Source organism: Montipora capricornis, chromosome 4 (genome assembly GCF_036669925.1).
Source record: "Montipora capricornis isolate CH-2021 chromosome 4, ASM3666992v2, whole genome shotgun sequence".
NCBI lineage: Eukaryota > Metazoa > Cnidaria > Anthozoa > Scleractinia > Acroporidae > Montipora > Montipora capricornis.
Genome location: NC_090886.1, coordinates 28,839,391 through 28,853,655, shown reverse-complemented (window position 1 = coordinate 28,853,655; position 14,265 = coordinate 28,839,391). Strand labels below are relative to the sequence as shown.

The 14,265-nt window shown below is 39.8% G+C and overlaps 1 protein-coding gene across 10 annotated transcripts in view; it reads left to right on the top strand.

Moving 5' to 3' along the window:
• The window catches only part of LOC138045887 (uncharacterized), a 69,610-nt gene that overhangs the window by 44,993 nt on the left and 10,352 nt on the right, over positions 1 to 14,265 (top strand). For 2 of the 10 annotated variants that reach the window (XR_011131685.1, XR_011131686.1), the window contains exon 4: positions 2,674 to 3,389. The exons of 5 other annotated variants lie outside the window; for them this stretch is intronic. The gene's annotated coding sequence lies outside the window, so the exon portion shown is untranslated. Of the gene's footprint in view, positions 1 to 907; positions 3,390 to 14,265 lie in introns of those variants that run through there. 3 more of the 10 variants (XR_011131687.1, XR_011131683.1, XR_011131682.1) reach the window with 2 other exon arrangements.

Below are 14,265 nucleotides of genomic sequence, written 5' to 3'. Positions count from 1 at the left end.
ATCTAATTGTTGAAGAAGTGGACGGCTTAGTCTGCATACATTCAAGATTCACTAAGATTCCTTTATTTGTTCACGAGTAGGCCATTTTTTAAGCTTGAGACCATAGTTGTTGAGACTCTTGCGAAATTATTGATTAGTTCTATTTGTTTTCCGTACATGATTTATTGTATTTGTTTCTTATAACCATATGGGAATGCTGATCGATGTTGTTGTTGTCTACAACATTGGACAAAAAACTGAAATAACGAATAAACCTCCACCCCTCCCCCCTTCTTTCCTATCCTTGATTTAGGGGACTGATCTGATTTCTCTTCGTTTATTATGTTATCAACTTATTCTTAGTGAAGGTTTTTTTATGTGAAGAATGCGAAAGACACAGGCACAGTTTGGAGGTGCATGTCGTTGCAAGGAAACAGCACAGAAAGCACTCGGGGCTACAGTTGTAGCTGCAATGTGATACGGAGCACAATCGCTGCTTCGATAAAATAAACAGACTGTTACGCAATTGCAAGTTGAACTTGGCCAAAGCGAAAAAATAAAGGTCTTGTTTTACAAAGTTGAGTGACATGTGAGTCACTAATTCAATCAAGGCATTGTTCAGATGAACAACCGCTGTATTGTCAAAGACAAAGGAGGACGTTTGATAAAATTTTGTTCCACTACCGTTTACAAACAGCTCCCGGAAGAACGTCGAAATAAATGTATGTTTGAGCTTAAAGCAGTTATTTACATAATAATAGTGGCAGCAAACAATGTTTCCAGGGTTTGTGTTGCCACCGAGAGAGAACCTTTTCCTAAATTTTTCTAGGATCCCAACAAGTTAAGTGCTTTGTGTATGATTTAGATACATTGAAACATTGGTTAGACGTTCCGGAATGTACGATTAATTGTCGTTTTTTTTTTGTAGTTCTCTGTTGCGGGGAAGAAACGTCATTGTTTTAGAGATTCAGGATTTTCAAGATATGAGTGACATGATTGCATAATTACTTCAGAGACCCCGCGTGTTGGCGTGGGTGTGGAAAACTTAAATGATTCACGCTTATGTTTATTTGTTTCAATGTTAACAGAACGTTTATTTGCATTTAACACTATCTGTTCGTGAAGGAATTTGGTACTGAACTCTTTCGGAGGTCATGGAGGGTCTTAAACTACATCAATGCATAAAAAACAAGTGATGGATAGGCAGGGAAAGTCCTTGATTGCAATCAGGTCAAATCGCCGTTGTTGATGACAAGAAACGTTTCAAGATTGCTTTGGACCAGCTCCAGCCAAAGCCATGTAACTGAAAAAAATAACAAATTTTGTGGTTAACGAACCTTGTAGTACTTCGGCGAAAGGCCAAAAGATCGTGCGCGTCGTTTATAACATGCAATGAAAATATACCAAGAAAATAATTGGAAAGATGGAGGTCAATCACGCGTAATAATGATGAGTTTTGTATGAACAATTATAAAAGTAGTGCGGTAAGAAAAGGTAATCTCTTGTATGACTAAATTTTAAGTTCTGGTTGACGTGTTTGTGGTTGACGATCTGTGTACTTCTCAGTTAATGAAGTCCATCCCATTTAGTGAACAGTTGAGAGAAAACAGCTGCACGCAATTAAGTGATCTTTTGCAAAGAGTCACCATTGTTACGGATTCCTTTGTTTAATAATAGGAGAGATTGATTTAGGGCGGCAGTGATATGTTGAGTTGCGAGATAATTCCCGGTCATTTCATTCACGTGTGATTGTTGTCATGTTTTGGCGACTCAAGCTCCTTTTGCGGTTTTGTATTTTAGTTTGTAAACATCTAATACCTGAGCGAGGGTGATAGCATAGAAAGAACTGATCCTTGACTCGACCTCACAGTGAAACGCTTACGCTTTCGCTGTAGATTTCCCCTGTCCCTAAGTTCGTATTGAAACTGCCCACAAGTCTAGAAAATTGTTTTGAAGGCTGTTTGGGTGTACAAACAGATCACTTAAAATGTTGTTCGTGTTCCGTGATGTCCATCACATTTCGCCTTGGAACACGTTTTGGCATGCAACCTAAAAGAACGTATCACTTTGAAGGTGCGTTCTGCAAAAGGCTATTTTCTCAGTAGTTTCTCTAAGATTTGAAGGTGACAACCAAAGTCAATATTCTTTATTTCTTTCCTTCACTGAACCATTGTGGGAAGATTTACGTTGTTCGTCTAGACGAGGTGTTTTGGCACTTTAAGAAACTCAGGACTTTTTCCACGCTTGAAACCAACAGCAACTAAATGAATCATAAAGAAAAATAAATTGATGACTGTGACAATGACGGCTGTCTTTCCGATTGACGACGTTTATGCGATGAAGGCACAACCGAGGGGAAAGGCATTTTGCACTTTGCAAGTTGTTTGATGACTCGGTCCGTGGGGATACCAAAAAATGTGCCAGTAAAAGAACGAAGAAGTTATGTATTTTGGTGGCTAGGATACAATAGAACGAGGGAATGAGAAAAAGAAATACATGTACAGAGGAAAGAGTGATATCTCATTTCCGGACCTTTATAATATATATATATATTTTTACATTCTGCGTGATCTTAGCCTGGTTCCAGATATTGTAAATAATAAGAAGTCACACTAATTCAGAGGAGAGCAACTGTCGCTAGTTTTTCATTTAGGTTATATAAACTAATTTTACAACCATTTCCTGTGATTTCAGAAATCTGTCGATGTTAGCTTGTTAAACTGCGATTTCCTCAATTAGGAAAACTTCCGCCTGAAGCGTAGTGTGGACGGACATGTGAATTAGCCGGACAGCCATGTGATAACTCATCCGGAAGAGGAGATTTTTACGTTTCCAATATCACAAACGTGGAAGAACGTCTCCAGAGAATGGTATTTCTTTAACAAAGGGCTTGTGAAAAATAAATTCGCATTAAATGGCTCCGGTGATCACTTGTAAAGAAACGATCCTTTAAAGGATAAAAAACCAGATATACTCTAGACAAACGTCCGCGCGAAACAGGTCGAAAATCACGTGTCTTTGGATATGGGTGTAGGGTGACTCGTTGGTGATAGTCGAATGCTTCCTCCACCGCACCGACCTGCTCCTGTTGAGACGCGAAGAGCGAATCACGTGTTTCAGCCACTTTCCCAAAGCTGCTAATTACGTCTGTGAATGCTCTTTGACTGCTGCTTGAGCGAAAAAAGATTTCGATTCGGTGGTTGGTATCAGATATTTACCACCCATGGTGTATTCTTGTTGTGGCAAAATGAAAAAGTTATGCTGTTTATCATCTTCTGTTAACACATTTTTGCGAAAACCCCTTCAGCAGTGCATTAATTCAGGATATTCTTTTTCTTAGTCAAGCAATGATCAAACCTGACCAAACTACCCCTTCAGAACTTTTCCTCCAAAGTGACAGTGCCATTGATCTAAAGGAAAAAAAGGAATATAGGGTGTGGCGACTGTGATAACTGTTTGCTGATCCAGAAAGACAAGAAAAGACACTCTGAGAACGATTTAACAGTTGGTTTCTAAAAGGAAGATACACCCTTCCATGTCATGATAAGGTATCTGTTTATAGATGCAGACAGGAAACCTAATTTGACACGATGGGAAACCTAAATTTTCGACGAAATTAATGAATCGCCAAATATTGAGATCACACTGGAGAACTGTAGTTAATTTTACTTTAAACGTTAGTTTATTAACAATCAAATTGTAACTTAACGTAATGATCGGCTGGTGCATCATGATAAACTGAATACTTTGCAAACATTTGGATAGCTTCTCTTCCACAGTCGTCACAGTCGCTTCCTGTGGTCACAAAATATGTCTCCCAATTAACTTCGACTTCTTCTTATCTTGTGATCAATAAATTACTTCCGTTTTTAAAAACAAGTTTTTTTTCTAAACAATCGGTTCGTTGTTTATCGAGAGTTTTTCTGAGAAGAATTAGCGTGAGTCAGAAAAGGCTTTATTGATTTTTCTCTCATTACATCATCCAAAAATTGTCTTCGTTGCGAAAACAAAAAGTGAATTGTTGAAAACAATGGTTAATTCTTTGTTATGTGAGGAAGGTTAGATTTGCCAGCAACGTCATAAGAATGCTCAGTTGTGATTCACGCTTGCGTTCTGGATCGAAGCTTTTCTCTTCCTCGTGAATTTTATTACAATTGATGAAACTGTGAAACGGATCTCAGTGAAGTACAAATGTTTTATAATAATTGTACAATTTTAGGTCGGTTACTGCAAGTCGAGCAATTGAATTTTCTACAAGCTGGTTAGCGGCTAAGTTTTGAAACTTTGTATCAGGAACACTATGTCATAGGCATACGTAGGTAGATTTACTCATGCAATGTAAGTGTATCTCATGAATCTAGGAAGTGAGCGTTGACACTTGGATATGGAGATCGCTGTAATGGCACATGGAGAATGAATTTCGTCAGTCTTTAATAACCTGTTATTTAAAAAGTTTAATTCAAAAGGTAGCATACACTGAACAGTATTTTTAGCCTCACTTTGTTCGTAGAAGTGAGAGATCTCAAGAAGATAATGGCTTCTTTAGTCTGCTGTTGTCTTCTCGATACTGATTTTGACCATCCATAGCCTTTATTTACTATCATGGCAAAACAAATGAAATTTTCCAGTTGAAAGAGGTTTTGCATCAGCGAAACTCTGTTTGCATAACGGCTTTAAGGAAACCTTGTCAGGCAATAGGAGGTGGATATGTTTTTCCCTCAGGAATATTTACTTTAAGAATGCACGAGATTGCGAGAGAGTATATTGAGATCCCGGGGGTGGGGGGGGGGGGGGGGGGGGCCTCCCATATAAAAGATGGAGGGATGCTCCATCGGAAATTTTACATTAAACCCCTAAAGAAGACCATCTGGGTGTGGCCCAGGCTTTTTTTTTCACCCCTAAAAGAGACCATATTATAACAGAGAAATAAAAAATACAGCGACTTTTAATGATGGCAAATACATTATTATCTAATGCTTTCACCTGCGTTAAGAAATATAAAAGTGTAAATACAGTGTCCCCAGTTAGTGCCTTAGCCCTAAATGCACTTGACACTTAAAATAAAGTTCATTTTTAAACACAACCCCCAACCTGGAGTCATCCAAGAACGCCATTCGAATCGTTCCATTTGGTCTCCTCACTGAGTTCGGTTAAAACTAATGGGCAAATTAAAACCAACTATGTGGCTTTGAAAAGTGGCATGGCCCATTTTAAAACATGTTATTTGCTTGACACACCAGCATAGTTTTGTTGGCACCTGGTATCGCGTATAACCTCTTCGTGTGCTGCCGATACATACAATACCCGCTTTGTCTAGTGAAAGAAATAAGGAGAATAACCTTTGGCAATTTTGGCACCGCAATGGGAAAAAGCCCGTCTTTTGTCAAGACCTTTTAAGAAGATTTGCCATTTGCTAATCTAAATGCCAAGCAATAGTAGCTGATCACATTTCTTCTTTCAAGTTGTTTTAAACTGTTAATCGTGAAAAGGACACCTGTGGCGTGGAGACAGCATGATATTTACCGAGGACACTGTGGGCCAAACATCAGCAAAAAAAAATGTAAACAGGTTGATTGAAGAGAGAAAGTTCATGTCCCATTTGAAGATGTTTTCTGAACTCACTCGTTTAGGCATGTTTTCACCTAAAATGCTAAAAAAAGCTCAGAGAGAAGCCGTATAGCACTATATTCTCCTCAGTGGCTTAGTCACACCTGCTGTAACATTTAGCAAAAAATGATATGCTTGCTTTTTCCAAGTTCTGATTTCTGGTGAATGCCGGTACAGTGAAATTTTATTTCATTTACTAATTCATGTGGATAATTTTTGCAAAACAAATCGTAATCGTCTTTATTATCAGTAACTTTAAGAATTCATAAACATTCACAGGCATTCTCAGCTTTAAAAGATACTTCATGCAGAATGCGAGCCAAGTCGTATTTTTGCCAACTCAGACACGACTCTCTTCTTTCAAGCTTTAAATGATTGCATCAGCTCACGTTTCTATTTCATATTTCATTTTTTCTATTTTTGAAATGAGAGATTGATGACTTGAAGTTGAACAGACACAAAGGCGAGAAATGCCGGATTTCCTGAAGGTGGTTTCCCTTTTCCCATCCTCGCGGTTTGTGTGTGTGTGTGTTTTTTTTTTAAAGGAAACACTTGACAGCTGCGTTTGACGAGAAAGGGTAATATTGCTTAGGTTGCAAATTCCTGAAGCCAAAACGTAAAGGCACTTGTGTCATAGTTTAGATAACCTAAATGACGATACAAATAACTGTATGAGGCGTCTGTATTCCTATGCTCTAAACAAACCAAATGAAACAAAATACGGTCTCTTTGCAAGATAACCACTTCACTAGAGAATGATAAGCTACTCGAGCTTAGTTAGTGTCGTCCTCCGGAATAATCACACTTAAGTTCATCTCGGAGTGTATTTCGCCGATATTTCCCCGTTGACCAATGGTTAAATATTACGAAGTTATTAGGATATGAAGGGACAAACGTTTTTATTTTTTCTTCGTGGAATTTAACCTTTACTCGATTCGTAATGGCACCTTGTAAACTGGCAGTGTCACTTTAATTTTAGCTTTACGTTACATTCAAAACGACGTCTTTGTTTGGTCATTTGGAGCAAAGGATGGAGGGGATTGAAAGAATGGAGAGCCCCAACGTCAAGAAAAGAGGGCATTTTATTTTTTAAATTGGGATATAGCAGTTCCAAGAAAATCGCCAAGTATTCAACATGAAAAGCTTATCCCGCTAATCTTGATGTCTAGGTTTTAAGGAAGGTTTCACGTCAGTGTAGTGAAAGAGAGTTTAAGCCTCAAACAGGCACACGAATAGGTAGCCCCCTGGTTCTGAACTTTTAGTTGATGCAAACACTTTTGTTCAAGAAAGGAGATCAGTGTGCTTTTAAAGTAATAATCATGCAGCTTTTCGATCGTCTTGTTCAAGAAATGTAATCTGCCTGGTATTAGAAGGAAAAATACGTTTATAGGTCCGGATAATCTCGAATTTCTTTCCGGGAAACAGCCAATGACCTTAGCATTGGGATTTTTATTCTGAGAGTCAAATAAAGGCTTTCGTATTTTACGTGTGACCACTTATAAGAAAATAATGTCCTTATAAAAGAACCCTGAAGCACATTCCTATACTGAAAAACATTCATGACCTGTGAAGCCATATGTCCCAATTTTCAAGTACTGGGTTTTCACTGCTGAGATTAGCCTTCTAAAACGTTCACCCCGACATAGTTATCAGCAACAAATCAGTGTCACTCAATGATTAGGCGCATAGACTGATCACTGTCTTATCAAAAGCACGGAACGCAACTCGGCTAAAAGGTAGAATTTCTACTTATCTATTGATCTGGGTTATACTTGGTATAACGCTAGCACCTGAAGGCCAATCAAGAGATACGTTTGAAAGCCTGATTAAATTATTAAGGCACAAAAGATGTGGGTTCTACAGGATAATTTGGGATGTTGGATAAGTATAGAAAAACACTGAAGTAGGAGAGACTGATTATGCAACGTTTGCATGTGTGAAGCACATTATCAGGGCGTTTCTCCGCCCAGATTGAAAAGCCCTGGTAACGAGGTTGAAAGACAAAAAATTCAGGGTTTTGCCAGGGGTTTTGGTGGGGGTTTTACCTTTCCAGGACTTCCCATGCTGCCGCAGTCAAAACCATCTCATGCAGTCGAAACCTGTTTGGAATGACGGTATTTCGTGGTATTTGGAGGGTCTAAATGCGAGGGGAATATGACAGGAAAGTCAGCTTGGTGGGCCAAATTTGCATTTGACTTGGCTTTATTTTTTGGGGGCCTAGTAGGGGCTGGTTTACGCTTACGACGCAAGCCCATAAGAGAAGAAGAAATCATTTCACACTTAAAAATATACAGAGCAGTTCCGCCCGCAAATAGCCAACGCTAGTCGAAAAGAATCCTAGAAGAATCTAAACACAAGCAACACGCACAAAAGTACATCGCCGTTTTGATCACTGGTAGCTTTCGTTAAAAGAACAGGAACTGATCAACAATCAGTTTTTTTTTAATGACAGCATTATAGCAATTCGTTGCTAGCCGCCTCCTTGTAATACACATTATTTTCATGTCAGCTATCTTCATTCTGAGTCATATCAAGCGACTCTGAGCCCTCGTTAAATAATTGTTCAAAATGAAACAGGGAGCCCTTGGTTGTTAGTCTTCATTCATTTGTTTATAATTTTCTTTTTCGCTAGAAGGAAATCCTACATCTTGATTTTTCTCTGAGGTATCTCTGAATAAGGGTGGAAAAGCAACTAGGAATTAGAGTATGCTAGACTTAAGACACTTCATATCGATGCTCATTGTAGGCCACTTGTTAACTAGTTTCACGAGGAAAGCTTACTATAGAATTAGAAAAAAACGCAGCCAATCAGGACTACATTTAAATTTCCCTGATACTCATGACCCAAAGATTTGCATGGCTTCATTTGTCTGACTTGTTGCAGGGGCACCCAACGATAATCTCCGGTTAAATGTGTGTTCGGGAAATTCAAATTTTTGAGAATTTCGGTTTTACGTTGCCAGACAGCTATAGATTTCTTTACTAAAACCTAAGGGAACAGCTGGAAAAGTAGTCTCTTAAGTTTTCGGAAAGGATATTATTGCAATATTTGGCACTTAAAGGCAAGTGGTTCACTGGGAAGTTTTTAGAAGGTAACGCCCAGCTAGCAACAGTTTATAAAATGAAGACATCATTCCCTAAAATTCTCGGACACTTCAATTTTCAGCTACGATCGATATCTGAACAGATCTTCTACGTGATAAAAACATCTCTTTAGACAGTCTTTAAACATAACAAGGAGCCTAGAAATATCTCTCAAAGGCTTTTAACTTAGTTTGCTCGCTGGGTGCTTGTAGTTGGATGACCTCTGTCTTGGGATTTGTCTCACGAATGAAACCAAAGATATCCTAACTGGCATATCTAAGCATGATGGTCCTCCTCCTCCCTCTCCTTATAGGCCTCTTTCATAATGGCGGTCAAATAAAATATTCTTTTGTTTTAATGCTAATAAGCCTTTCTAGCCTCGCTACGACGAGCAAATTTCAAGAGAATTTTTGTTTCAAAATGAGGGCAGTAGGTCTAATTAACATAAAGACAAAAGAATGTAAAAGGGGTCGCCATTTACGAAAGTGATCTATACACGATAAATTTACTTAATCAGCCCATACGTCAATGTATTGTGTCACAGAAAATGCCCCTTAAAGGAACAACCATCAGAGACAAATGTGAGGCTGCCTCATTAACAGCATGTGAATTAGTGGACGGTTACTAAAATACACTGTACGTGAATGACGAATTGGCCTTTTCAAAACCTTACCACAGTATTCAAATGTCTTGAAATAGATTTCGAAATTATCAAACTTATCATTTCCCGGTCTAAGCGGCTCGCAGGAGCCGTGCAATCAGCATTGTTCTCTCGATTTGCACGTGTCTGGTCGGAGTTAAAGAAAAATGAAGACTTGCTTACTGTCTATCCGAACTGCATGGATATCACGATTCAGCACTCGTACCATGATTCCCACATTTTTGGTGGTGGGAGCTTCTACTCTTGCCGACGAAATACCAGGAAGAAAAGGAAAGAAAAGGGCCAGGCCAGGGTTCGAGGCAAGAATGCGACCGCGCAAACAAGCGAATGATCTCACGCATGTGCGAGGCATAATGTATCATCATGTTCCTTACCCTCTACAGCGTGGACTTGGAGATAGACGTTTCTCTGGGACACAGTCACTTGGCTTTGTTCAAGGTCATGTTAATAACGTGTGAGGGATTAGCTTAGCTATTGTCATGGAGGTGGTTGGTTTGTCACAGACACCAAAGTCTGGGCTGTCACGCGGGAGGTCCTGAGTTCAACTCCGGCCGGACCAACACTTAAGGTCTTTAAATAACTGAGAAAAAAGTGCTGCCTTTGAAAGGACATTGCGAATGGTTAGACTTCAAGTGTTCTCAGATAATGACTATAAGCCAGAGGTCCCATCTCATAACCCTTGGGTATAAATTCTGTGGGACGTTAAAGAACCCAGACACTATTCGAGAAGAGTAGGGCATGGAGAGGGGTTAGGTGTCAATTGGTACAAAAGTTCTGTTCCTCTCCCCTGTCATTCCATGAATTGTGGCGAATAAATTAAACAAACTAATTGTTAAACTAACAAAGCTCATGAGATATGGTGTACTAGTCAGTAGGAATAATGCAACAGCTGTAACGTATAATTTGATTGGCCCTATACCCAAGCTAAAAGCAAAAGATTAAACAATTGAAACAGTGACTTAGACTTAAAACAATAGAAGCTGCTTACAATACCAAACAATAGTAGGTTATGAGAGCTACTACATGACTGGAGTCATGTAACTGGCCAGTGGGTAATCTTATTTGACGAGAACGAATTCTGTTCAATGGAGTCTTCAGGTGATCTACTGGCAAGAGTCCCTCTTCCTTTCTTCATTGTCACGGTCTTTCAAAACACAGTTAACTGTTGCGCTCTACTTACTGATATGAACTTCTTTAGTTCCCTTATTATATGGCTTGCAGACAAATGCTTCAACATCTGCAAGTACTTGAGCCTTATAGAATTTCTCGCGATTGAGAGGACCGAGAAAGCCTGAAATTGAATATTTCTGCGTCACTAGAGGGACAGAGCCTGGGTTGCAGTAGGTGCTAGAGAGGGACTACAGTGACTGGTGTATTTACATACAATACAATACATACTTAATTGACCGCTCCCCATAGGAGCTTTTCAGGGCTAATGAAACACAACGAAACGACAGAACAGAACAACAACAACAACTGTTAAGAATCCCAACCGGCTGGAGGCAAACCAGTTGGCTATTTACAAGTGCGGCTGGGAAGTTGAACCAGGGACTACCAGGATGAAATTCGACGAGTGGTCAGAGCGCGTCTTGAACCCGGGATCTCCGAATCTCAAGGCAAGCGCCCTAACCACTGGGCCACACTGCCTCCTCCTCATTTAAGCAAGTAGGTGTAGCATGTGATTAGTCATTCTAGGTCAACACCGTTTACCCGCAATTTTCGAAATCACCCGAACTGTCTTTCCCTTTTTCCGAATTCTGCAGTTGTGAGAATAGTTGAGTCAACAGTTTCTTAGGTTAATGAAGTTTTTCAGTTTTGATGAAGCGCAGAGATCGTTGTCCGTCTTCAATCGAGGCAACACTGAGTCTGCCGGCACATATCTGAGAGAAATTTAGAAGCTGATATTCGACGAGTCACTTCGATTCAAGATAAATGCAAATGAGGACCACTCTCGATTTAATGTGAAGCTATCTGACACGATAGAAGAAGCCAAGACCCCTTGCTTGGTTATAAGTTTTTCTTTTAGGTCAACGAATCTCTGGAGAACGCAAACTTTGTGTCCTTCTGTCTCCCAAGTCTAATACCGGTCGATGACTATAGCCGGATGTCCAAGTCCATTGGAAGGTGTAGTGCTGTCCAATTTTGCTTTTAGTACTTCTCTTGACTGTTCTCCCGGAGGCTATATTGAAGAGCCATCCCAGTAAGCTCATGGTTACCAGCATTTTGTCGAAATGTTATGATGAATGGGTTAAATTATGTGCCCTGGGATTTATCTTCAGTATCAGACGTGATGATTGGTATGCATGCACTCAGGCACCGCCTGGCATCCACTAAAGGCGAGTCCATGCTAACAATAATTCAGCCCTGCGAAAGACTCGGAGAACTTGTTTTTGACGTTATTTCTGAGTATTTAACCGTAGCGATGAATTGAACCGCTTTTTTGTCCACCTGAGATGATTAATCCCCTTTTCAGTTTCTGTGCAAGTTTCGGGAAGAAAAGATTTATACTTGATTTGAGGCACGTTAATTTTTGTCTCTTAAGCAAATACTACTAGTGTGAAGATATTTCCACAGCCCTGAAGATCGTTTCAAAGGTTTTTTATTTGTCAGTTTTTTTACCTCAAGTCTGATTATATCTACTGTGACATGGAAATTTTCCCTGACCATAGAAAATTCCAAGCTTTCTCCTGCGTTTTTGGGGACCGAAAAGTTAAGTATTTTCAGTTAGTAATTTTGCCTTTCGGCTTATCCTCTGCTCTGTATCATGATTTATTTTTTAAGTTACTCTTAACTAGCCTTTATCGACTTAGTGGAGACGACATGGTTTTCCCATGCATTGAATGTTTTCTCGATGATGGCTTTGGAGCGGGATCAGAGCTAACAAAAACGAAGCCAACATCAGTAGTTTGTCAGTTTACACTACCTTGCTTTAGCGTTGTTTTGTTGTTTATGAGGAAGCGTGCCAGTGGGAACCGACACAAGTTATCACTTTGGTTGGGTAATGTACTGGATACTTATGAAGGTTCAGAGTGTATGTCTCTTTCTGAGCGCAGAATCTCTCAGTTCAAAAGCCACACTGATTCTATTTTAGGAACGCCGGACTGTATGGCTGTTTATACCAAGTTTCTCTCGCCTCTGTGGTAGTCCAGCATGGTTTACAGACAACACAAACGTTGAATATTCTTCATTAGGGCAGCTAAGTGCCTGAACCGCAGTTTCTTTCCCGTCTGCTTCGGATTTAGTTTTTCTCTTTATATTAAGTAGATTTTTGGGGTATGTATAATCTTATCGCTGTTTGCTTGAGTAGACTTTTCGACTTTGATGATTATACGTTTAATGATGAAGTATTCACGATGTTATAGTGCAAGATTGGGGCCTCGCACAGTTCTTAGGTTTCCTTACAGCTATTATGCTAAATTAGCCCGCTCTTATTCTAGTTTTTACCGTACCAGGACCGAGGCGGTTGACGCGTTTACTCAAGATTGGGACTCGACCTATGTGCTACATCCACCTGTGTCAAACGTTGTTAGTGTTCTTCCTCATTTGAGAACGTGTAAGTCCGAAGGAACCCTTCTGATTCCCTTGGGTAAATCATCCTGTTTTTGCGGTAGTGCACTTTATAAGTGCACTTTATAAGTGCACTACACACTATGTCACCGGGTTTGTAAGAGTGAGTGAGTGATTAAGTGATTGTCAGACCGTGGTGGCAAATAGGCCCGTAGCGCACGCATAACTCACGAACATAAACAGGTCTGCTGGAAGCGAGCTGGAGTTTCAACAAAATGAGCTCCAAAATCGGCATGAATTGGTGACGCTGATGAATAATAAAGCAGCTTCTATTTCCAAAACGATGGAATTACCAGCATGGTGATAAATAACCTCGTCTAGGAGAGTGAATTTTGACTTTGCAGAAACAATGGTCAACAACCTCAAGAGTTGGGCTATTGTGATCTTTGTGTTAAATTCGCACATTTCTTGTCAATCTTTAAAACACTTGAAAGGAAAAAAACAAACCAACAAAAACAAAAGCTAGGAACAGCATTTTTGGTGCTAGTACCACTGTTTTCTCGTTAGCTTTTAATTGCCTGAGAGAATGTTTTTGTCGGGCTTTTGTACTGATGAGACTGGCAGCTGCCCCAAGTGTGCGATTTTTGAGAGGTCTTTTGTTATCTTTCTGTATTATGTTTTGATATTTACGTTGTATTGTCAAATTACTGTTTTGTGGGGCACAAGAGTGTGCCTTGTAATCGAAAATGACCTCTATTCATGATCACTGTCAGATCACTTTAACTGAACGTTTAATTAATGGCCTTTTCCTAATTTTGGTTTACCGTTTGCGGTTTTTGAACTTGTGTGTTGCTATATTTCTTGAGTCATGTTCTCCTTTAGATGTTTCCCAGGAAAGTCTCAGGAAGTAAGCCGCGGTTTTCAAGGATCCACAGCTGATGTTCCGTTTTCATTACTGGTAGCATAAGGTGGGCACACGAGTCAGCAGACAGTTTTCTGAAGACCACGTCCTCCCGCAATCTTTTGAGCAAAGGCAAAGTTATTAGCTATTCAACATCCAGGGATCACTTGGCTAAGGACCTGCGAGGGCTGATTCCGGATCCGTCAATATATGATTGCCACATTCAGTAGATCTGGGGGAGCTTCGAAGGCCGCCAAGAGCGAGATTAGCGAGAGAGTTTTTCAGGGACATGGTTGATGGAAGAGTACCGCTGCCAAGGAACGGATGTGTTAAAGATAATATCGTTTCCAGGTTTTCCGTTTCCAAGTCTTTGGGTCTCAAGCCTCTTGTAGTCAGGCATTTTCAAGCCGTAACTTTGTCTTCTAGTCAGTGGATTTTATCCAATATTCACGCTTGTAATGCCCATGTTACACAATCTAAATGGGTAATACCCATATAATCTAAATTAAGATCAGTGGGTGCAAGC